A 23,920-nucleotide genomic window follows, 5' to 3' on the forward strand; every position below is an offset into this window, starting at 1 on the left:
GCCCTGGTGTGCATATTTGGTAACAATGTTGGTCGGGTGACCTGCAAGCTCTACAATAGGAAATTTGTTTCAGAAGCAATAGTACTGTTTCAGTGCAGTGCATACATGTGAATTCGAATGTTAAAACGTATTCTGCACATTATTATTTATGCACAAAAATAGAAATACATAAAAATCTTCCACATCTATTATCTTATGCAATGCAACTGCAAAGCAGAAGACAACTCCATGTAACCCGGTGCAAGAACTTTAACTTCCCAATTCGTGCATATACATTTTATGCAGCTTTTTACGCCATTCTAAGATCCTCTTAGTGCAAATGTGGAACGAATACATACAACCGGAACTGATCTAGACGGGAGACTCCCGATTTTCTAAATCGATAATAGACGGCAATGTGGAAAATATACATTTCCCCGATTTGAGTTTCAAAATCTACCACTTTACATGTTTAAAATGTTTGCATTTGTAAACTGACAAAACATATCTCATTACACAGACTTAAGAATAAGACTCGAAACGTCAGACATAAAGCACTGAAATGTACCTTATAAGCGATCTGAAATCTTGGCAGCTAAACAACAGGTAAATATTTGATGTCGGTAGACATTTTGTAACTAAACATACGTTCTACTGTAGGAGCCTTCTACAACAGAGCATTTTAACAACGTATCTGCAGACCAAGATAGGCCCTGTTTTCTCTGGTTTTCGAGGAGCAAGTACTGATGCTCTATTCCACCTTAAGCTGACCTACCTATAAACATACGTAGCCCACGTTGCAACTCAATACTGAGCTGATTTAACTGTAGACTTGCGCGTGCGCAATGTAGTCCACAGGTAAAGCGACTGAGCAGAGCGCTTGCGCATTGCTATCACCTGGGATATGGTGATAAGGAGGCGTGGTTAGCTAGACCCTTTCTACTCGTAGAGGTTCTGAGGTGATGCTTGTAGTGTACATTCTGGGCTCCTGGACAACGCGCGCGGGCACGCAGTACGGAGACGTGCGGACGCCTCTCGTCTGTGTTGAGGGTGCGCGCGCTCGGCATTAGCCGTCCGGATGTGTGAGCCGGATAGTGTCTCTCACTCCCCCCTTCTGTCCCTCCGCCTTCGAAGGCGCGTGCACGAATACGGCGCCACCGCGTCCGTGTGCGCGCGCGCGCCACTCTCCAGGCCCGGAGCGGCCACGTAGCGCTGCAGCCGCGGGAGAGCGGAGCGCAGGCGGGCCGCGGTGCCAACCTCCCGGGGAACATGGAGGGCCTGGTGAGTTCCTAGGAGAAAGAACAGATTTATACGGACTTGGACTGAGGGGTCTGAACGGAACCCTTGGTCTACAGTCAAGCCTCTGAAGGGACTGAGGCCTACAAGGAAAGTCGTCCGGATAGGGTAATCCTTGCTACACTTCTTGCGGTTTCACTCTGCTGCATACAACTAAAACAGTTGTCATTTGGCAGTTGCACCAATCTCTCACCATTGTCAATTGACCCCTACTTCCTTGTATCAGCCTTCTAATGACATTGTATCGCTCACTTGCGTACGTGTCTGTCACCCACATCAGGTCGTCCCGAGTTTACCTATGTACATATCTTTGGCTCCATTCCAATAGATGCTTAACCCCTTCAGCTGTGCTCCTGTGCCCGATAGTCTTGTCTTCGTCACTTTTGCTCTGGTCTCATCTGTACCTGTCAAAATGTTCACTTCTTTGACTTACGTTTCTGGAAATATCTACCAGTACTTGTTCACTTGTGTGATTGTCTCGCATGTCTTTTGAACCCCTCTCTCATATTTCCATTACCTACAGCCCCATGCGTTTCGGCCCATCTCATGGACAGTAGTATTTCGTGTCATGCTACCACACGTAACGTCTCCTCTTCCTCTCCACACAATCCTTCACTGCCGCCTCTCTCACCCCCTAACCCTTTCTAGTTGTTCTCAACCCTTCTGCTATGTCTTTACCATGTACAAAGAATTCTGCCCAGCGCACACTTTTGCACCTCTACACGAATAGAGGGTAGTGTATGACGGGCCTGGGCAAAACAATATTATGCCAGTGTATTTTTTCATTACTCTTGTGTCGCGAAATTACCGAAAATTGCACAGTTACACCTGTTTGCGTCATTTAGAATAATTTGGAGCAAAAATGGCAACCACAAGTGTGAGCAGGCGGATGGGTATACACCTGTTACAACGCAACTTTTACAACTACCTACTGTTACAACGCAACGCGTTGTAACATGGTACATCCAGGCGGATGTTAGCTACTGCTGTACATGTTATGTTGTATTAAGCGCTAATTGCTCAGCCCAAATTGGATGGGTGGGTCCATTTTGACGCTGAAATGCACCTTGCGCTATAATAATAACACTAAATGCAGGGTTATGCATCTCGTGTAATTTCGCTGCTCCAAATTATGCAAGTTACGTCCCCCCCGAATGACAGTGCTTAAAAAACATCAATTGGCATCTGAGATGGAGGGTGTTGGGTGGGAGTGGAAGGCACCACTAAGTCTTCACGTTTTCTGAAAAGCTTAAGCAAATTGTCGAAGTCAGAAAATCATGTTGTATCAGAACTCAGAACATGGAAATCTGTTCTACAAGTTAAATGTTAAAAATAGACCATTTGTCCCCCTCATTGGCACTCCAGTTTTAAGGTTCCCAAATGTTTCCGACACGCGGCTCCCTTAACCCATTGACCATTGCACATGGCTCACCACTGTTACTTTTTTGGGTGGTTGAGGTGTATGTAAGTCCGGCCTCTGGACTACATGCGTTTTTCTCACTGAAAATAATTGGGATTAAGCTGATGAAGGTATTATAATCATATATGCAGGGTGTTTTGATTACTAAGGCGGTGTCTCTAATACAATATTCCTAGTTACACTTCTTTGCCCTTGCCTTTTTTTTTTGAGTATCCACTCAAACTTTTTTATACCACTTACAGTGCTCGATAGAACCCCTATGCATCTAGGCCCCATTGCCAAAGTGTTTCTGTGCTCGAAGAATATTTGCATGCACTTCCATTTCTACCCAGGTCATACATGCCAAAATACCTGTCTCAGCAGGGTGACTCACGATTTTTTAAACCACATACAGGTTTATTTTTGCTGTCTCCTCCCTAAATTGCCTCCAAATCAATGCAAGTAAAATAAATTAGTCTGATTTTATTATTATTTTTTATTAAATATCCCTCTTTCTTGTTTCCAAATGTTTGCATTATGCCGTACATGGTGTTTTACTTCCCTGTGATCAAGGAGAGAGCAGGCCTGTCTAGAAATGTGTGTGTACTGCAAGAAATGTGTACTAGAAGTACCTATGATTCAAGTACAAATGTCAATAATTAATTATACTTGGTGTGTTCAATAGGTAGGATAACTGTACTTTCCTGATAACTTGCATTGGTGTAAAATGCATTTGGAAAAAAAAAAACTATTAACGAGTCTAACAAAATTAATCAGGCATCTTCCGCTTACTTTGGGAGTATTGGAACGTGGTTATCCAGTGAAATATGACCACTTTAGGTATGTCACTTACAGATCATCGCCATCATGCATTTTAAGTCTAATTAGTTTAACTGAAACCAACAGACTCTTCATCATTAAATGCATTAAAGTGCTGGGTGTGTGGCTTCCCTGGCTAGGTTTGACGGCTCTCCCGGGAGCCACGGTGCACAGTTTGGGAACCACTGTGCTGCTTAATGGCAACCTATTTAATGCTGAATGTTTACTTATGCATGTCACAACTTTTCCTTTTGTTTCAATGTTCTGTACATTGGGTGACTTGAGGATTTCTTCTATGTTTTTGCTTCTGGTATATGCGAACAATGGTGCTTGAGCAAATATGGCTTTAAAATCAGGTTCCATGCCCAAGATCGGCCAATGTTTATTGATGATCTTCTTATAGTCTGCACTAAGGTTTGAGAATTTGGAGACTACTGTTCTTTTGTTGGGCGGTTTGATGGTAGTTTGCAATAGCTCTGTTCATTGCAAGGAGAGTGTTCTTTTTTTGGCTTCTTCGATAATGTGGTGTGGGTAGCTTCTTTCCAAAAATCAGACTCCTATTTCTTCATTCCTGGTAGTGGGTTCGTTTGGATCTGATGTTGTTCTTTTTGCCCTGATCATTTGAGATACTGGAAGATGTTGCTTTAACGACATCTGGTGAAAGCTAGTAAAGTGTAACGTGTTGTTCCTTTCTGTGGGTTTTCTGTAAACGTCTGTCATTAGTTGCGTGGAGTCAAGACTAATTTCAACGTCTAAAAATGTGATTTTGTCGTTGTTAATTTCCCACGTGAACTGTATGCCTTGATCGATTTGATTCAAGTTTAAAAGCGCTTCTTGTCATTTTTCTCTGGCGTTTTTCCAAATATTGAAACGTCGTCAATGTACCTGACGAATAATTTGATGTTCTCGCTCCATTCTGGTTTCATTAAGATGTGCTCCTCCTCTTATGGTTTCATAAACAGGTTTGCGTATACCGGCGCAGCACAATTTCCCATAGAGGTACCTACTAGTTGAAGATACCAATCATTTTTATGTTTAAAGTAACTTTGGTAAAGGGTAAAATAAACCAGTTCCATAAGAAATAATTGCATTGGATGATCAATGTCTAGGTTTATTATCGCTTGCTCCATGGCTTCGATTCCTTGTTGGTGTGGAATTGAGGTGTAAAGAGATTTGACATCTGCTGTACACAGTAGTTAATTCTCATCCTCATCGATCTGCACTTCCTGAAGTTTGAGTAAGAAATCCGTAGTGTCCGATCCCAACAAAGCCACTACCAGGATTGAAGAAATGGGAGTCCGATTTTTGGAAAGAGGCTACCCACACCACATCATCGAAGAAGCCAAAAAAAGAACACAATCCTTGCACAGAACAGAGCTATTGCCAACTACAATCAAACCGCCCAACAAAAGGACAGTAGTTTTCTCCGAATTCTCAAACCTCAGTGCAGACTACAAGAAGATCATCAATAAACATTGGCCGATCTTGGGCATGGAACCTGATTTTAAAGCCATATTTGCTCACGCACCATTGTTTGCATATACCAGAAGCAAAAACATAGGAGAAATCCTCAAGTCACCCAAAGTACACAACGTTGAAACAAAAGGCACAAGACTGTGTACCAATTGTAATAACTGCAATAACATTATACTGGGCAAAAGTGAAACACATCCCATGAAGGAACACGACATCAAGCTCACAGTGTCAGCAACATGTGACACTTCAAATGTGATTTACCTTCTCAAATGCCCCTGTGGCAAAGTCTATGTGGGGAAGACTGAACGTAAAATTAAAGTGCGTCTAAATGAACACAAATCCAACATAAGGACTCGAAACGTAAAGTCCGCAGTGGCTATGCACTTTTTGGAACAGAACCACAATATCTCCCAACTAAAATTCATGATCTTAGAGGTCGTTGAAAAGGAGGAAGGAAGGGATAACAACAAATTCCTACTACGTCGCAAGAATTTTTGGATCAGCAAGCTGAACTCAGCGAAACCTAACGGGTTAAATGACCGCATTGAATTGGCATGTTACCTTTTGATTATAGTTTAAACTAACTTACACTGCCACTGTGGCATGCTGTTCCGTATCCTAAACTTGATTGATGGCATGAGAATCTACACCACACACCATGCATATCACATTCACACACTTTCCCTTCATTCAGGGAGTCTACACCTCGGGATTTATTGCTTTTATTAATTTTTTATTAATCACAATTTTTTATCCATCTTTCGAGATTTTTTTTAACTTCCTAGATAGCCTCTTTTTAGTTCCACACCCGTAAGACGCGTATCTCTTGAGGATCGGCATTGCGTGCTGGTTCCACCAGTATTTCCGAGCAATTGATTCAAGCTTCAGTCTTTTCTTTGAGCATATCAGTTGCCATGCCGTAACCACGACATTGTCTGTCTGTTTTTTACTTTAATTGCGTCCGCCCGCGGTGCCCCCGGCACTTGACGCATCCTCCTCCAATCAGTAACATAGACCACAAGTAAATGCCGACGCAGGTCGGACTAGCGAGCAACGGATCCGGAATGCTGTCTTACTTCACTCTCGAAAACTAGTAAGTGAGGACATTTAAGCCCGTTATGACACAGCGGATAAATGCGGAGAATGATATGCTCACAGTTTATTATCCCTCTGTTCGCTTTAACTCGTTCCACTTTAGGTTCCACACCAATCGCCTGAAAGAGTTCAATGTAAGCCTCACTCTTTCGTTTGTTTGCGTTTTTCACCCAGCTTCGTATATTCACTGAGTCACCACAACACAGTGTTTCACTGTGGCACACGTACACACGTTTGTTTCACGCTTTGCATATGGCACGACTAGGTTACAATGTATTATTGCTTATATGGTGTAGATGTAGACTAAAGGCATGCTATGGTGTTTCATATTTCAGAAATGCTCCCAGAAGAAAGGCAGCAGACCCAAAATGCATTGGAGCAATTTGAGCTCTTGATGAAATGAAATCTATTTGTTGATTGAACAAGATAAGAAATGATGCAAATTTCTTAAATGGAAGCGTGAAATAATGAGAATAAATATCTGGTTCAACTCATTTACAAGCATTTGTGAAGTCCTTATCAGGAACCGCAACAGTGTGCTCAAGGGGATGTAACCAATTGCCAATTGGAAACACATTATATTCACTTGATACTAGACGTCAGAGGACGGGAGACGTCACCAGTGGAGCACCTAAACTTTAGTTAAAGACACAGTCAGACCTTAAGGGTTGTGCACCAACACATTAAATTACAACTTTGTTTGTACCAGGCTGTTGTTTTCAGCGTTATTTTCAACAAAACTATTTTTGATCACTACTGCTCATGAAAGAAAAAATACTTCATATTGTTCTGATTATAACTATACCAACTGTATTTTGACAGATTGGCATGCACTTAAAATCAAATGAATACAGTTTTAAGCCTACTTGCCTACATGCCAATGGCAAATCAAGTGAAAGTATATGTTACAAATTGTAGACTTGTTTGGTTTTTTTTTTCTTGCTACTTTAATTGCAAGTATTGAAAATATAAGCTATTCTGTTATCCAAAAGCCTATCTACCTACTTACGCTTGAAATATTAAATAATAGCTCTTGGTTCATGCTAGGTAATGCTAGCTACTAACTTGATCATGCCTACTAGGTAGGATATGAGTGGGTTAACTCTAGTTCAGGAATCACTCTGATGTTGCAGATATGGTTTCATTGGCAGGCACCCATGTTGAGTTTTGAAGACGGTGTTCTTCAAAGTTGACTTGATTCTGAAGTTAGTTTGGCTTAGACTGCTTATTTGCATACTTTCACGATCCAGAATTAGCTTTATTAATGAGTTGGGCAATTTTGTGCTGCAGTTTTACATTGTAGAACATTATTTTTTAACTTTGAGTTGTTCAGGTCTCTTCTGTCTGTTTTATAGTGTCCATGTCTGGTGACTTTGGGCTGCTTTCCTCTCCTGCTGCTGTTGGCACCATTCTCAAGGTTTAGAAATGTCTAGCATTTCAAAGTGGGTCTTTCTCATTTGGAATTACATTTGGGATTTCTACAGCCATCTAACATTAAGGGGTTGGCAGGTATAAAGTGCATACCTTTGTCCACAAAATGCAGTGTTAAAATTGCAACAGTAAGGAGGAAATGTGGGGCGAACTTCCGTCACATGTTCTGGGACTGTCCCAATCTTCAACCCTTCTGGCAGGACGTACATAACACACTGCGGGACCTCACGGGTCTCACCACACTAGACACCTGGGAGTCCAGTGCATTGGGCATCCTCCATATATCTAAACATGAACCGGTGCATAGGCGCTTCGTGTCCTTAGCGCTCCTACTAGCCAATAGATGTATAACCATGCGCTGGCGATCCCCAGAGGGTCCCCCCATAGCACAGTGGAAGGGGGCGGTTAGCAAATGGGCGGCAGCGGAGGAAGACGCTTTAAGGGAAGAAGAAGCCAAGGGCGCGCGCAAACTTCCCATCTCCATGGAATGGGCCATGCTCCTTCACAGCTTCCGCCAGTCCACGCAGGCTGGAGACCCACCTGACCTGTCCCCTCCCCCCACCCAAGAAAGCCGGTAGCCTTCACCTGAAGTGAGCCACCCCAGAGGCGGGCCCCGATGACCCCTTACGCCCTAGGCAATTCCTCGCATGCCAAGCCATCCATGGGCATCTCGAATCCCCCCCCCCCCCTCGACACCCGCCGCCATCATCCCCCTACTTAGACCCTGCTCGCGCCCACATGCTTCCCTCCCACAGTTCTGTTACTCCCCTGTTCACTGGTAACACTGTTATGCGCACAGTGCTGATCTGGATCCGGCACGGCCACGGCATGAGAGTACCCATCTGATCTTATTCATTGCCCCTGTGGCGATACCGCCCCATCACCTCTCAGCCTACAGGAGCCTTTACATGATCATACTGCACTGATTCACCGACATCATGTTTATGTGCGCCAGCTCTCTATAGTTAGAAAATGTTGCACACATAAGCTGTTCGTGGCTGAATGTTGAGGCCACGTCAGCGGACTGTTTACGCTGTACTAAACAATTTCTTTTTACTGCAACAATAAAAACAAATTTAAATAAAAAAAATAAAGGAGGAAATGTGGGTATCTCTGATGGTGTTTTTTGTAAAAAAAAAAAAAAGTCAACTATTGTTTACCGTGCATTAAAGTCTCGAAGTACCATGAGAATTCTGGTTTGTGAAGAGACATTTGGTGCTAAAAATAAAAGTAGCCTCCCATGATTGAAAATTATTCAACATTGCAAGAAATTAGCACTTTTTGCCGACTTCATAAACATTTTAAGGCAACCTACTTATATTGTGGCAACAGATAAGCAGTAGGACTTTATTATTCTATCTCTGTCTATCAGCGGTTTTTTTCCAAATAAATGACTTCTAGTGTGAGGGTATTCTCATGGGCTTGAGTCAGTATTCTTCTCTTTGCCTTCCAACCTGATTTTATTGGGTGCTCTCTCCTACTTGGTTAAATAAATGGACTGAAGGAAATTAATCTAATTTTTGCAGCTGATTCGTTGCATATATGTAGAATATGTCAGTACGATAAGCGAAATGCAAGGTTTTTGCAAGCCCTCCCTGCACTTTTTCTCCCCCCTCAGAGTGGAGTTGGGACTGATCGGCTGCTCCCTGGATGGAAACATCCCCAAGAGCACAGTTGCTTTTAGAAGCACCAAGTGAGTGGCCGGGACGTGCATTTTCCATAATGCAACTGTATTAAAGAGAATACCCGCACCCCCATGGTGCACTTTAAAGCAGGGAAATCAGTGTGCAACACCTACCCGTATGGTCATCCTGGCATGCGGCATCACGCTCAAGCTCCCGACTGGGAACGTTAGTTTGAAGAGCACTGTTGCAAGGTACTCCCTGGACCGGAATCAAGCCTCCTCTGACCCGTTTCTGGGTATCACCCCTCATCTGCCAAGCCAGCTTGAATCCAGTGGCACAGCGAGCAACGTCTGGGCATACCCGTGGCAACTTAAGGTGAACATAGCAAATACAACAAGATGATGGAGTGCTGAAACTTTTCACCTCCTGAATGATTGTTTAAACCCAGATCTTTAAACTGGGGGTGAGTGAAAAATTATAGCACTCCACCCATCATCTTGTGTTTGCTAGGTTTTTGTTATATGCAATCTCCTAGATTATCATAGTAGGCATGGGTTTTGTTTTGAACCACCCACTCTCACAGATCTTGTTTTTTTTCACTCTAAGTCTTTGTAGCCCCTATTGAGAGGGGCTTTATATTTATCTGGAAACTACACAATTGTAATTGTATATCTGTGTGCGTGATGGCTGCCTGTTTATGTGCAGTTGGAATAGGCTTTTGTCGGTTAAACCAGAAGTAATAGCCTACAGTCTTTATTGGTTTATTGGGACAATGGACTTGATGTTCTTATTGTGAAAAGCATGTATTAAGGCAAACAGCTATTGAGGATGGAATGTTATTGAACTGTTCTAAACCAAGTAAACCGATATTTTGTTGCATTGAATCTCACAGATTACTATAGTAGACAAGAGTGTTGGTGACCCTCCCAAACAAACCGTATGGATAGAAGATGTGCACTATGATAATACTTTAACCTATATTTGGAATTTTATATTGTTTTCACAACTGTAATTATGTACATATTAGTCATTTTATTACAACATTCCTGATAGTTGCCTTGTGGGAACTCTTTTGCTCAATACTGGACGCCTGAGTTGGTTTTGGTCACAAGCCAATGAAAAAAGCTACAGGCCCAATTAGTTCACTAGGAAATAGTTTTTTTGATGTCATAAGTCTGATCTGTTTATTATGAAGAGTTACAACAAAGGCAGTTGGCAAAGTTGTATTTACAATGAAACACCTATGTTAAAGCTAGTAGTTCTGTAAGGTCGAATTGTTTTTGGACCACTTTTAAAGCCTGCAGTCAGGTATTTTGTCACATGAAGTAGCACAGATATCGTTTTTAGGACACAATTTTGGTATTGGTTAATCCCTCAGATAAAACCCTAAAGGTAGAACATTTGCACTGTTAATTCTTGCTAGAATCTTTTTTGAAGGCTTAGCTGTCTGCACTGATCTTCTAATGAAACAAATTAATACTTACAATCCTATATGTAGAGGGCCTTTGGGTTCATCTTCTGCCATTGATTTTGTCTGTCATTGGTTCAAACCAATCCAAACGAGGTTTATTCATCATATTAGTCATAAAAGCACAATACCAAAAAATTTCAAAAAACAGAGTAGAATGTAATACTAAACCTGAATGGGGAGGTTAATTAAACCACATTAGAAACTTTTATGATAAAAACGTTTAAAAAAAAAACTTACGTTGGATAATAAAATCATCCGCATTTTTAAGTTCAATTTGAAAAGGGGGTTACAAATATCAGACCACAATTGGTTAGTACAGTCACTTAGTTCTGCCTACTATCTACTGTATTTGCCGGATAGCTTGTATCTTTCCTCGCACATATGCAGATACACTAAAACTGATTCAACCTTGATTGGAACGAAGAGAACGTGATCTTATGGCCCATGACTGCCCCCAAAATTTTGCCAGCGATATAACAATCTGAATAGAAGTGTCAGAACGTAAGATTCTTTCTGCTTCGTTGCACCTTCTGGTTCATAATAGTTTGCAGATTGTTGCCAGCCAGACACGACGTGGACAACATATCCTACAAAGGCCAACATCGGTTGGACATCGATTCTTACCAGGCACAAATTATCACCAGATTTAGCACTCTAGCAATGAAAGCTTTTAATGGCAATGAGCCCACCTTGAATTGAAAATATAGCTTTCGGTCATACGGTTTTGTAATTCGATCTCAATATGGCTCTAAACTGGGAGTTAATTTAATTTCCAGAAAAGCTCCAGTTAGGGAAGACGGCCCCGTGTTTCTCAATGTATTATACATAACCATTTCCCATATTCTTCTTTTAAAATCTTTTTCATGGGGAAGGGAGAACTTGTTGGATCACTCCACAATGCTATTATTTGAAAGTTGTATACATCATGCCAATGCTTGATAACGTGTCTCTGACCTCCCATAGCCATTTTATTCGGTGAAAATCAGCGGCCCTTATTATATCCTGAAAGTCAGCAAGCATACGCTGCCAGTTCTGTGGTGGTCCAAATTCTCTGCCAGTATAAAAGAGGGCATAGTTTTGCTATATCTGCACCTGATTTCCTACCCAGGTCATACAATAATGGACGCATTGGGGTACTCTGTGGGAGATTAGTGATTTTTCTTAAGAACCTGTTTTCTACTGTAATGAGCTTAGATAGGTTCTCACAACCCCATGGCTCTGACCCATAAAGGGCTGAGCTGATGACTTTCATGTTATATATCTGGAGAACCACTCTGATTGGCTTTCAGAATAAGGTGTTATATTCAGAATATAGCACTCACAACAGTTGCCGGTGCTTTAAAGTTGCCAGATCAATTTTATGGTACTATTTCATCCTGAATATTGACCCCTAGGTAGGTAAACTCATTGACTTTCTCTAGCAGACGGTCATTCATTTGTGCACCCCCTTTGAATGCTCTGTGCGGGTTAAAAGACATGTTTTGTTTTCAACCTATTAACTTCTAAGCCTAGTTTGGAGCAAATCTGCTCGAAAATTGACAGTACTCTTTGGAGACTACTTGGGGTCTTGGAAATAATAATTAATGTATTGTCTGCGAAAATCAATATAGGGATTTTTTCACCTGCAAATAGTCGGGCGTCAGTGGCGGTAGATCCCCATACAGTTCACTTTTCCATTGATGAGCAAAGAGAATAGCGTAGGTGCCAACACGCAGCCGTGGCGCACGCCTCTGTCAATTGGAAATGGACTAGTGACATTGCCTTCAAGCCCTATCGGATTTTAGCATTTTTATTCTCGTGCAGTCTAATGATAAGGGTTAGTAAATCAGATGGCATCCCCATTTCTTGCAGAATCACCCATAATTTGGGACGGGTAACACGATCAAACGCTGACTTGAGGTCAACAAAGGCAGCATACAAGCTACCTTGCCTAGAACCACAGTTTTACGATATAACAAAACAAACCAGAACACCTGGTCAATGATGCTGGTAAAAGCCCAGAAGCCTGCTTGCATAAGAGAGAAAATACTATGTTCTTCAATCCACTCTTGGACCTTGATGAGCACTAGCCTCCCCAATACCTTCTGCAAGAAGTCTATTAGGCTAATGGGCCTGTAATTTCCTGGCTGTGATTTGTCCCCCTTTTTAATTTCGGCCTCTTTTCATGAAAAGGGGACTGGCGCACCCTGGGCAATAGCATTCGCCAACAATAGAATATGCCAGCACCATCTGTCCTTATCGTAAAGAAATATGTCCCCAGGGATCCCGTCTGGGCCAGGTGCTTTCCTGACCTATAGTGATCCAAGTGCTACATCCACGTCCGCCCTGCTGAAGGCTCGTCTAGGTAAAACAAATGCGTGATCTTGCACTGGTCTACCTCGGATAAAACCAGAGCGTGTTGGGGTTTAAAATGATTAACCCAATCTTCCTGTGATACATGATTTTGTGGCTGTTGAGGTTGCCCTCCTCGTTCCCATGTCATTGTATTCCAAAATTGCTTGTTGTTTCTCGAGGCACAAGCCTCTCTAAGGTCCTGCCATCTTTTGCCATCCCAGATTTTCTTGGCCTTTATCTGGATACTCCTACAGTTCTGCCTATCTGCTCGCACTGCTACTGGATCACCAGCTTTGATTGCTAGCCCTAGTGCTACACATGAGTCTCTACATTCCTTGTTGAACCAATGTCCTGGTTTCTGGTTTATAGCCTTTTTAGACTTGCCCTGCTTAATAAAGTAAGCACGCAAAAGTGCGAAAAATTTGTTATGGATATAGATGGAATGCTCGGGAGCCAATATATTTGCTGCACTGGCCTCAAGCGCAATTATGGCATAATCTATACCCGTAATACTAGCTAGGCTTTCAGGTATCTCCAGTATCTTCACCCATTTTAAGCGCCTCATATCATTAGTTGGGACGATATCAAATGAGGACAGTTAATTTCGTAATTGAGCAGGTACCTTATGTCTTGTTATTTCCAAGGTCACACACAGGGGGTAATGGTCACTTTCAAGCCGGTCTCTAACAATCATGTCTCTGAGTGCGTGCCATAGTTTCAAGCGAATTAGTATGTAATCTATTCGATTAGCACTATGCCTGTTGTTAAATGTGTTAGCGCCAAGTCTATCTGATGGTGGTCTTCCATTTGCTGCCCCCAAACCTTTTTCCGGACAGACAGAATTAATTTGGATGGCCACATCCGTCCACTTTTTCATAGGTTCAAGCTCCAGCTTTGGAATGCCCCACTTGGCATCTTCTTCTTCTGCAAAATAACACTCCTCATTTACAAGTGGCTCAAACGATGAGTTAAAATCGCCCGCGACTATGACATTGGATTCTTCTGAATAAAGGTCAAGAAGATTGTCGAGAGCCTCTAAAACGTCCGACTTCTTCCCCCTGGTTCCTCTCACGTAGACATTGTAAATGTCTACGTTCCCTTGCTAGCCCAAGGTCAATCTAATCGCCTGGATATCATAACTCTGGGTCGAGAGCACCTTGATGTTAAAGCCTAGTTCCTACTGCATCCAAATTGTCAAACCCCCTGATGGATGCCATTTTGCTCCTCTGATGGCTGGGATGTAATAATTTAAATAACATGGGCAGATGTCATTACACTCTATGAAAGCATGCCACTCGGGAGAATTAGTCTTCGAACTCAACCCTGCGATGTTCCAGGATAATAGGGAATATCTTAGGGGAATTGGACAAGGTGCCAATAGCCCCTAGATCTAATGGAAGGTATGCATCCCACCTCCAACGAGCCATCTATCAAAGATGGAGATGCAGATGTGGACTTTAGGGTTCGGGCCAGACCAGTATTAAACAGCTTGGTACTGGGAGGATTACCCCTAATGATAGAACAGGTTATAGGGGATCCCTGTTGCTTTTGGAGCAGTACTTTCTTGAGTCAGTCATTGGTGTCCAAAGTGGAGCTTCCCAGCTGGCTGGTGTGCAACTGCTTTGGGAGTTGTGTAATCTGGCTACTCGGAGGGGATCTCCTGAACTGAATAGATGACAGTCCTTCGGAACTGGTTTGAAACTCCAAAGCATAAAGGTTTTCAGCTAGGTCTGCCCTGGGATAACAATTTGAGCTTCCATTAATAGGTTGGGTAATCTAGAGGGGGATTTGTCACAGGCAATATGCGCATTAAGCGTTCTCAGTATATCCTCACACTCGCTAAGTAGGGTGTCAATACGGTCTAAAACACACTTACTACCTACGTGCTAGTGTAGCTTCCTGGCCTTTTTCCCTTTGTTACCCCGTCCTGTAAAGTGGCCCCAATCCCTTCCCTGCTTCTTCCATAACCTTTCTTTTCCCCATGCTTCTTAATTGTGCAACCAGACCAGTATTGGCTACTAATTCTTCCAAAGCTATGCCAGATTCACAATTAACATCAGAGTAAGACATAGCGTGTTAACACTTAACAGGGTAGGGCAGTACAAGACGCTTAAGATCAGAAAGTTCAGCACAGCCTGTCCGCCAGAATTGGGAGCAATAAATATGGCTAGTTAATCAGTACCTTAAAGTCCTGAAGTCCGGAAAGGGTCCATGTAACAGAACAAATGCCAGGCATCGGGCCCTGCCCTGTCTCTTACTGTCAATGGTGGGCAAAGATGGGCCTGTCCTTGGCCCGGGGTTTGCCTGGGTACGGCCCACGCGACGGGAAGCCTGTGCTGATTATAAGCACCTCCGCGCGCTTGAGGATTGACGCGGGCGCCTCCCTAGCGCAGTGCTTCCTGGGGGTTGGAGTCCCCCACCCCTCCCCCCGATGGTGTCAAGCAAGTCTGTGGGCAAGTAGTGGGCTCAGTCATCATTGTCTCTCTTGACCTGTGAATGGTGTGCACCTGTTACAACGCATTTTTTACAACGCACTACCGTTACAACGCATCTATTACAACGCAGGTACTGTTACAACTCATGTTTTTACAACGCATTTTTTTACAACGCAGGTACCTTTACAACGCATACCATTACAACGTAAGTATTGGTAAGTATATAATTATTTTAAAATGTTATATGTTGGGTATTTTTAGGGGTTAGGGTCAGTTTTGGGTTTTATGGTAAAGGGGTATTTTTAGGGGTTAGGGTCAGTTTTGGGTTTTTGGGTAAAGGGGTATTTTTAGGGTTCAGGGTCAGTTTTTAGTTTTTGGGTAAAGGGGTATTTTTAGTGTTCAGGGTCAGTTTTCAGTTTTTGGGTAAAGGGGTATTTTTAGGGTTCAGGGTCAGTTTTCAGTTTTTGGGTAAAGGGGTATTTTTAGGGTTCAGGGGCAGTTTTTAGTTTTTGGGTAAAGGGGTATTTTTAGGGTTCAGGGTCAGTTTTCAGTTTTTGGGTAAAGGGGTATTTTTAGGGTTCAGGGTCAGTTTTCAGTTTTTGGGTAAAGGGGTATTTTTAGGGTTCAGGGTCAGTTTTTAGTTTTTGGGTAAAGGGGTATTTTTAGGGTTCAGGGTCAGTTTTTAGTTTTTGGGTAAAGGGGTATTTTTAGGGTTCAGGGTCAGTTTTCAGTTTTTGGGTAAAGGGGTATTTTTAGGGTTCAGGGTCAGTTTTCAGTTTTTGGGTAAAGGGGTATTTTTAGGGTTCAGGGTCAGTTTTCAGTTTTTGGGTAAAGGGGTATTTTTAGGGTTCAGGGTCAGTTTTTAGTTTTTGGGTAAAGGGGTATTTTTAGGGTTCAGGGTCAGTTTTCAGTTTTTGGGTAAAGGGGTATTTTTAGGGTTCAGGGTCAGTTTTTAGTTTTTGGGTAAAGGGGTATTTTTAGGGTTCAGGGTCAGTTTTCAGTTTTTGGGGTACAGGGTAAATTAAAATTAATTTTTAATTAAATTATTTTATAGTAAATAAATTAATTTAAATTACATTACATTATTTTTGGGGTTTAGGGTCAGTTTTGAGTTTTTGGGGTACAGGGGTACAGGGTAAAAATAAATTACTTTCTTTTAAAAATTACAATAATTAATTTAAATTAATTTAAATTAATTTACTTAAATTTATTTTGGGTGTTGAGGGTCAGTTTTGAGTTTCTTGGGTACAGGGGTACAGTGTAAAAATAATCTATTATTATTTTTATATTAAATTAATTAACGGAAATTAAATTAAATAACATTACCTTAAATTATATTTATTAAAATTAATTTACGTTTATAATATTAATTTTAACATATACTTACCAATACTTACGTTGTAATGGTATGCGTTCTAAAGGTACCTGCGTTGTAAAAAAATGCGTTGTAAATACATGCGTTGTTACAGTATCCGCGTTGTAAAATCCGCGTTGTAACAGTATGCGGAGTAAAAGTCCGCGTTGTAACATCATATATCCCCTGTGAATGACGTAATATTCTAATCACATGCAGATTCACCTGAAAATGAGTACATATTCTTGTTAGAGCTGGTTCATCTGCTGTTTTAGTTTTCAGTGTCCTCCTTTCATACTTCCCCTTTAATTTCCTAGGTTCGTTCTTTTTTTTTTTAAAGATCTTTTTATTGCAAGTGACTCAAACAATACAACAATCGCAATAAGCATTCTATATTGACACATCAAATCATATTCAATCATAATTAGCTTCCTGTAAATCTCCAAAGACCCTCGGTCACCCCATTCATTCAGCAATAGGTCACAGGTTAGTATGAAATTTGTAATGTTAATGTCACAAGTTTCCACAGGTTTCCAGGTTCGGTTATTTCAAAAGGGGTGCATAGTTCTCCCTGGTAGGTTTTCTGTGTCTCCCCTAATTTTAGTCCATTTATTCGGGCACCCTCCTACTTTCATAGACCACTTTTTCCACCAGCATGCATCAATCCATGTCTTGCTTCCAGCCATTAAGCTGTGGTGCTAGTTTAGCCCTTCAAATCTTTGCAATATTGCGCTTGGCCACCATCAATCCCTGTGTTGACCATATTTGATCCATACAGGTGAGATCAGTTGTTTCTCAGATATGTAATAAGCACCTCTTCTCTGAACCTGTTATGCTCCTTCTACAAACGTTATTTAAACACGCTATTGCGGATTCCCAGTATTGCTAAATTATTGGGCAGCACCGTATCATCTGAAAACACGTCCCTACTTGGCCACAGTGCATAGTGCTGAGCGAGGTCATTGCCCTGCCAATCTGCTCCATTGTAGTGCATGCATCATAACGGTATAAAACGTCTTCTCTTTTTGTTTAAATATTTTTACGTCTTGTCTAGGCAGCGCATGTGCTGCATTTTCGAGACATGCTGTAGTCACTCTGTGGCTTACAGCCCAGCCGGCCCATTGCTTTTGGTGTTAATTAGACTGTCCCTCGCGAAGGCTTGCTTCCAGGTGGTTAATCTTGGTTATATGTCCCTCCTCATGTCTTGCTCCCTCCCATGGGTCATACAGAGGTGTGGAAGTTAATAAAATATCTTTGTCCATGAGGCAGGTTGCTTCATAAATCTACTTGTCCTGTAACAAAATCCATTTATCCCTTTTGTGCCATGTAATGCAGCGCCAAGTTATGGCGGCAGCGCCTTCTATAAGAGCTCTGAAATAGCCTCTCTGATTATGCAGGGGCTCATACCATAGTAGAGTTTGAATACTAGCAATTCCCTTATGTTGCCATTTTTCCGCAGATCTACATACTGAGGCTGAAGATAGTGATAAGTAATAGTTCCATGGTTGGAATACTCTTGAATCAATGCAAACCTACTAACTTGCATGTTTTAAGGGTTTTCACCAACTCTTTTCTAATCTTTTCCCATACTGATAAATGGTTGGAAATTTCCACCTGACAATGGCAGACGTAAAACTTCTTCCAGGGTTGGGGATAAAAGTGGTTGGGGGGAAAGTGAACTTGCAAACACTCAGATTTTCACATGCGCAAATCTGCATATTCATATTTGCTCATTCTACTACCATTTCTTGGCCTATTCTGTAAATTTTTGTGAATTCACGAAAGCCGTATATCTGCACTTAAAGCAAGGGTACACTTTTGAGAATGTCTTTAATAATTGGGCACCCTAATTAGGTCTTGCATTAACCATGACCTTTTGTGTTTAATAAACTTATTCTCTCTGTCTATCGGCTGGCTTCACTGTGCGTGACAACATTCTGCTCTTTGACAAAGAGCATATCGGCATGCAAAGTAGTTTTGTTCAGTGCCAGGACCTACTGTGGCAATGTGTGATTTTTGATTCAAAAACGGTTTTTGCTTTTGCCAATGTTTGTTATAATGTCAAGGATCAGGCAGCTCACGCACCAAAAAGGTTTTACGAAAACAATGCTAAAACAAGTCACACATTGACAAAATCAAAAGGTAGACCACCAAATTCAGGCCTACTGGGTTTGCCACTGCTTGTTTATTTTATGTTTCCCATAATCCTATTGAAACCGGTTACACTGATTTTCCATTATAACTATTTTGGGGAAATACTACTAGCATACATCAACACATTTTACTAAATAATGCTGCAAAGAAATGGTACCTAAATGTTTATAGTAGTTCAGCGATATGTTTTTTTGTGAATATTTTATTTATTTATAACGTTTTATATAGCGCGAACTTGATCCCGAAGGATATCAGAGCGCTTTACAATTTGAGGCAAAGGTAACAAATCAGGACATAAGTCTAACATGGGGAATCTAATATTAACTAGTTAAAAACACTCCGAGCATTATAAATGAATAAAAATGTTGAAGCAAAGCAAAAAAAACACAGAATCTGAAGTTCTAAATTAAGCACATCAATGTAGAGTTAGTAATTTGTTACACATTCTATGCCACTGTATAAGTCACTTTCAAAAGAGGCTTCATTATTTCCTTCTTGGCCACTAGTTGTTAATGTAACATGATTGAAGATTGGTTAGACCTTTTTACTATGATGTATATTCAGCTTTTATGTAACTTTTGTTTTTTTGCTCTTGCAATGCCTCTGCCCCTCACGTTTACCTGGTTGGGGTTGCTCCTTTGTAGGAGCCCCAACTATATCTTTGGAGGGCAGGGAGCCTTCCTTTTGGTGAATTTGTAGAAGGCCTGTCAATGATTTTTTGGGTATCCACTGCTGGGTCTTGCTTATTACAGATCATCGAGAAATTGGTACTGCCACATGCCCTATACAGCTCTTAAGGGATTCAACCTTTCAAATTTATTTTCCTGAGATGTGCACTTATTAAAGAAGTTTAAGATCTTAGGTGATGGTTGGTTTGTTGGTGCTACAACTGCTCTTCATATTGGTTACTGGGTGTTGTAGCTTTCTGCACATGGGTCCGGGTAATGTGCTTGACCAGGTTCTACCAAATCTCATTCCTACAGAAGACACTGGCTAAGTCACTGGATATATATGTATATATGAGTTGCATCTGTTATGTTGATAGTAGAGCAGCTACTCCCTTTGGCTTTCTGGCTCTTATCTTGTCTCCCGGGTGTGGGGAGATCAGTGCAACTGAAGTGTCTTCCAGGGGGAGTGAAACAAGAAACCCTTTGTACTGATCACTTGTGTTTGCCTGGGTTTTTCAAAAACAAGTATTAGACCCAGGGGTCTAATTCTTGCAGTCCAAAAGGCAAACAGTTGCAACTGTAATCAAAATATATCGTCGGATGCAACACATTACAGTGTGTTGTGCAGCGTGTGGGATGTGGCAGAAGGCTGGGCAGGTGAGAGAAAGCAAAAGGGGAAGCAGCAGGCCATCCACAGTTGCAAGCCGCGCTGCGACCTGGCCTGGCCACTTCCACAGACTGAGGGTTGTCTACTGCTGCCACCTCTAGAAGTTATTCTGCTGGAGGGGGGGGTGGGGAGGTTCGCTTATCATGCTCACCTCTGCAATTCTCCTTTTCCTACTCTTCCTGCTCTTCTCTCCTAGGGGGCACAGGGTTGTTCAGTATGTTGTGAACTGGTGCGATGCTGATGTGATGCAGAAAGTGCGAAGTCACCGGAGTGACCGCCGAGGAGGTAGCCACCTGCTTAGGAGCTGCTTAGGTCTCTGCACTCTTCTGCCTTGCTCAGACTCTCAGCAGACTCTGGGTCCCTGCTCATGGCAGGAGAGGGGCTGGTGATTGGAAAAACAGCATAATTAGGAACAATTTTAACTAGCGGACAAAACCTGACATCAGATAGTAATGACTATATTTGAACAACGTGCATGGTACAAAAATATATACATTTTATTTTATTGAAAAGTTTCTTTATGGTTAAAAAGCAAACATTTTTTTGTTTTTTGTGTATATGTCTCCTATGTACATGCGATGATCAATCTACACATACAATATACTGTACAATTTCGCTCATTGCAGTGTTCAGTACATTTCACAACATTTCATTATTTGGAGACTATATAGAAGGTGCTAAACAAGCTGATTGTTGCAATCTAAAAACATGGCTAAATGTAACAACTACGCGCGTTTCAGGTGAGGGCCTTCATTAGGAAGCCATGAAATTTCCAAATGAACCTATGCACATAAAAAGATAATAGTAGTACATATCAGTGTCAGTATATTGTCCTAATTATATACATGCTTAAAAAACATACAGTGCAATTTTACAAAGATAGTGATAAAAAACACGAGCAACACTGCCCTGTAAGAGCTCAAACCTGTCCTACTATTTACAAACATATATACAGTAAGATGCCCATCCTGACTAATTATACGTGAATATGTACAGTGTTGTGTTTATCCTAACTGGCTATACATGTAAGTATCTACATAGGTTTATACATCACAATGCGCATCCTAACTGACTGTTCAAAAGTTTATATATCACTAAGTGCAATAAAGCTGACTGTACAGCATAGGTTACATCCTGACTGATTGTTTATACATACTTAATATAGGTACATACAGGGTCTAAGGATCCTATGGAAACATGTGTATCCCCTTAGCAGATAGTGAAGTGAAGAATTAAAATTTATTGGGATCCTGATTTTATGGAAGGTGGGGGCTGGTAACATCAGCCATGGTCGAGTGGGTGAAGACCGACCTCGGCTGGCCACAAGACCAGCAGTGGCAGATGCAACATGTGGGAAAGCGACTGCGCACCTCCATGCCACCACTGTGACACACCGCGACTCACTGTAACCACCACCGACAGACACGAGTAGCCTCAATGCCCCTTGGCTCCCCTTCTCCACGAACCCGCTGTCAGCATTTCTAGAACCGGCTCATCAAACCACCCAGTAATACTACTCTGCAGAGTAGTTTCGGGGTCAAGTAGGTGGCTTAAGTCAGGGCAGCTGGACATGCCACACCCTCTGTCCAAACAAAAGTAAAGTCTATATAAAAGAGTTCCATCTTATCGAGCTCTTCAAAAATGTACATACAGATTTCTTAAAAAATTACCAAACAAAAGCCAAAACATAAGCTACATTGTTTCTTTACAGTATGCAAGGAAAATAATCGGCGGTTGAGCATGTTTATAGTAGTAATCCCATTTATAACTAAATAGTTTTCTTTTGTATTTTAATTAGTATTAACGACTACAGTGCTACGAGGACAAACTAATGGCAGAATGTGCGATATACATGGCAGTAACCTAGCCTAACCAATTGATGTCCATTTCAATGGCTTCAAACAAATGAACGTTTAGGCTAGTAATGATGCAAACTTATACCTTCCTAGTTACACATAGACGTTTACAGCAGACGTGCATAGCTCGGTAACCAATTTAAAGGAACTTCTGACCTGAAAATTACATGGATCACTACACAAACACTTAAAGCCACAGATATATCCTAGGAGGCTTCGAAAATGTGACCCCCAAGTGACTCTCAGTACTGTTGAGAATGAAAATGAATCTATAATATTTGACGACGCAAGCAAGTGTTCAGCTAATTACACACAGACCTCAGCAACAAGTGCATTACCCGCTCAAACAATTTGACAGGGAGTATTGCTGCACACCAGTGGTACATAAGTGCTTCACAAATGCCTTTGGATTTGGATAATTGAAGCAGATGGGTTACGGCCTCCATGGACCCCCATTTTAACAGGAGTTACCCCTGGCCAGCAGAAACAGTAGGCAAGTTAGTTTGGTTGGTAATGTTCCAACTGGTAATTTTAATATTGCTGCAACTTGTAGGCCAAAGTTTCGAAACTAGCAGTGTTTATTTCAGATTTTCATTCTTCAGGGGTGAACATACTGAGTAAGACATTACACTTATTAGCATTCCAACTACGCAGCAAGACTGCACTAAAATAGCAACCGAAATGTACTAAAAAAAATGTTAACACTATTGTGTGGATGCTTGTGAGGGCAAAGAGGCACCTCTATACTGGCGAGGAAAATGTGCTGCAAATGGGCACTCGCGTGGGCTGGGCTTAAACTAAAGTTCGTTTTACATTAAAAGGAAACAAATGGGCCGCTCAGTGGCGCTCGTGTAAGTCAAGACTATCCGGTTTACCTTGGCTCGCCCACCTAGAAGCACAGCCGTGTCAGTCCATACATGTACATCTACCTGAACATTAATTATAATAATCTAGGAAAGAAAACCGTAAATCTATTCTGGCTGTTTGTGCAGCAGCCCAATTTCACCACTTGATGGCAGCACTAGAATACAGATACAAAATCAAGAAATGCATCCAGGTTTAAATTCAAAGTTAACTCCAACAGCAGATTTTATTCTCCGACCAGGGGCAGCACACTACATAATGGATCAAAGTTAGAGAAACAAACTGTCCTGGAGTGCCCATCTCGTAGACCCAGCCACTTTATGGTAAGGCGGCCACATTTTGACTATGCCATCTTAGCATAATTGATGGGGCCTTAAAGTATCTTTCTTCTAAGCATGCAAATATCTGGGAGCTACAGATAACATGCTTCCGGTAGTAAAACAATTTTTTATTGTCATAGGAGCAATCACGCACGGAGGTCTCTTCATAAAACAGTATTAGCATATTACATAAGCTGAGAGGTCCTAACAGGATAAAAATCCTAACTGGCTAAAAATGAGGAAAACGGAGGAGAAGAGGTAAACTTGAAAAGGTAACGGTCATCCAACCAACACCTTCCTGAATACCAAGTCTTATTTATTTATTAAGATTTATATAGCGAACTTGATCCCGAAGGATATCAGAGCGCTTTACAATTTGATGCAAAGGTAACAAATCAGAACATTAGTCTAAAATGGGAAATCTAATGTTAGCTAGTTAAAAACACTCCAAGCATTATAAATTAATAAAAATGTTGAAGCTAAGCAAAAAAAACCAGAATCCGAAGTTCTAAACGAAACACATCAATGTAGAGCTAGTAATTTGTTAAACATTCTATGCCACTGAATCAGTCACTTTCAAAAGAGGCTTCACCTTAGAGCGAGTGATGTCATGCAAGAGGATGGCCTTACGGCTAGAGCGTCGTCGTCGTCGAAGCTGGGGAACCAGGTTCGAGTCT

At 41.6% G+C, this 23,920-nt stretch overlaps 1 protein-coding gene across 2 annotated transcripts in view; it reads left to right on the forward strand.

The window, feature by feature from the left end:
* The first annotated feature begins 1,122 nt into the window (after positions 1-1,122).
* The window catches only part of ZNF652 (zinc finger protein 652), a 372,792-nt gene continuing 349,994 nt past the window's right edge, over positions 1,123-23,920 (forward strand). For both annotated transcript variants that reach the window (XM_086923997.1, XM_086923996.1), the window contains exon 1: positions 1,123-1,260. The gene's annotated coding sequence lies outside the window, so the exon portion shown is untranslated. The remainder of the gene's footprint in view (positions 1,261-23,920) is intronic.

The sequence above is a fragment of the Lissotriton vulgaris genome, chromosome 5 (genome assembly GCF_964263255.1).
Source record: "Lissotriton vulgaris chromosome 5, aLisVul1.2, whole genome shotgun sequence".
Lineage (NCBI taxonomy): Eukaryota > Metazoa > Chordata > Amphibia > Caudata > Salamandridae > Lissotriton > Lissotriton vulgaris.